Genomic DNA, 2,798 nt, shown 5'->3' with positions numbered 1-2,798 from the left:
CACTGACTGCATATTATGTCTGTTCTTTTGTGACTGAGTTATCTCACTCAGGATGATATTCTCTAGATGCAGCCATTTTCTTAAGAATTTGGTTAAGTCATTGTTTCTGGTGGCTGAGTAGTATTCCATTGTGTAAATGTACCACAATTTTTGTATCCATTCATCTTCTGAAGGACATCTGGGTTCTTTCCAGCTTCTGGCTATTATAAATAGACCTGCTATGAACACTGTGGTGCATATATCTTTGTTGTGTACTAAGGTGTCTCTGGGGTATATGCCCAGAAGTGGAATAGCTGGGTCTTCGGGTAGTGCTACGTCCAATTTTCTGAGGTATCACCAGACTGATTTCCAGAGTGGTTGTATTAGTTTACATCCCCACCAACAGTGGAGAAGTGTTCCTCTTTCTCCACAACCTCGCCAGCATCTGTTGTCATCTGAGTTTTGGATCTTGGCCAATCTGACTAGCTTGAGGAGGAATCTCAGGGTTGTTCTGATTTGCATTTCCCTGATGGCTAAGGATGTCAAGCACTTCCTCAGATATTTCTCAGCCATTCCATATTCCTCAACTGAGAATGTTTTTTTTTTTAGCTTTGTACCCCATTTTTTAATTGGGTTATTTGATTCTCTGGTGTCTAGCTTTTTGAGTTCTTTGTATACCTTGGATATCAGGCCTCTATCTGATGTGAAGTTGGTAAAGATCTTTTCCCATTCTGTTGGCTGCCATTTTGTTTTCTTGACAATGTCCTTAGCCTTACAGAAACATTGCAATCTCATTAATTCCCATTTGTTAATCTTTGACCTTAGAGCTTGAGCCACTGGTATTTTGTTCAGAAAATTTTCTCCTGTGCCTATGTGTTCTAAGGTTTTCACTAGTTTCTCATTTAATAGTTTCAGTGTATCTGGTTTAATATGGAGATCTTTGATCCACTTACACTTGAGCTTTGTACAAGGAGATAATAAAGGGTCTATTTTCATTCTTTTGCATGCTGAGTGCCAGTTGGACCAGCACCATTTGTTGAATAGGCTGTCCTTTTTCCATTGAATGTTTATGGCTCCTTTGTCAAAAATCAGGTGACCATATACATGAGGGCGCAAAAATACTCAACAAAATCCTTGCAAACCGAATTCAAGAACACATCAAAACGATCATTCACCATGATCAAGTAGGCTTCATCCCTGGGATGCAGGGATGGTTTAATATAAGGAAATCCATCAATGTAATCCACCATATAAACAAACTCAAAGAACAAAATCACATGGTCATCTCACTAGATGCTGACAAAGCATTTGACAAAATTCAACACCCCTTCATCTTAAAAGTCCTGGAAAGAACTGGAATCCAAGGTTCATACTTAAACATAATAAAAGCAATATACAGCAAACCAACAGCCAACATCAAACTTAATGGTGGGAAACTTCAAGCAATCCCACTAAAATCAGGGACTAGACAAGGCTGCCCACTTTCCCCCTACCTATTCAACATAGTACTGGAAGTCCTGGCTGGAGCAATTAGACAGCAAAAGGAGATCAAGGGGATACAAATCGGAAGGGAAGAGATAAGAATATCACTCTTTGCTGATGACATGATAGTGTACTTAAGTGACCCCAAAAATTCCAACAGAGACCTCCTACAGCTGATAAACAAGTTCAGCAAAGTGGCTGGATACAAAATTAACTCAAACAAATCAGTAGCCTTCCTATACTCAAAGGACAAACATGTGGAGAAAGAAATTAGGGAAAAGGTACCCTTCACAATAGTCACAAAAATTATGAAATACCTTGGTGTGACTCTAACTAAGCAAGTGAAGGACCTGTACGACAAGAACTTCAAACCTCTTAAGAAGAAAATTGAGGAGTATCTTAGAAAATGGAAAGATCTCCCATGCTCATGGATTGGAAAGATCAACATTTTAAAAATGGCCATCCTACCAAAAGCAATCTACAGATTCAATGCAATCCCCATCAAAATTCCAACCCAGTTCTTCATGGAATTGGAAAGATCAATGTGCAATTTCATATGGAATAACAAAAGACCTAGAATAGCCAAATCCATCCTCAACAACAAGAAAACATCTGCAGGAATCACTCTCCCTGTTCTCAAGCTATATTACAAGGCAATTGTGCTGAAAACTGCATGGTACTGGTACAGAAATAGGCATGTGGATCAGTGGAATAGAATAGAAGATCCAGAAATGAGCCCTCATGTATATGGTCACCTGATTTTTGACAAAGGTCTTTTTCTAAGTGATGAAAAGATTCTGAGTCATTTAATATGCCTCTAACCACAAAATTTTGGCTTTGATATGGTACTAAACTTGACCTGATTAATTCTTATGTTTGCTTTCCTTATTATGAATTCTCATTTCTTTTTATCTCTCTGTCTCTCTCCCTCTCTTTCTCTCTTTTTCTCTTCCCTCTCTTGATGTACATTAATTACATCAAGATGCATTACTTTTATAGCCTATGTCTATACATTTGGCTAAAGCATTTTACTGGATGACTTTGACTCAGTCTTGCATATTACTGTGTAAATAATTCAACAAGCAATAAGACTATGAACACTGTAAAACAGCTTAATTCAAGTATCCAAGTCCAAAAATTTTCAGTGTATAACTTTTGTTCCCATAGCTCACATACTGCTATCTTGATGGGAAGCTTGCATTGTGAAGCATGACTTTACATATGTATTTCATTACACATCAGGCAAAGAGAATGACACCTTAAAATTTTAACCAAATATGGCGACTGTATGAAGAAAAGAGTTAGCTGGTTAGTGGCATGCTTCATTGTTTTTATTT

The sequence above is a fragment of the Micromys minutus genome (genome assembly GCF_963924665.1).
Source record: "Micromys minutus genome assembly, chromosome: 2".
NCBI lineage: Eukaryota > Metazoa > Chordata > Mammalia > Rodentia > Muridae > Micromys > Micromys minutus.
This window is presented reverse-complemented; position numbering follows the sequence as displayed.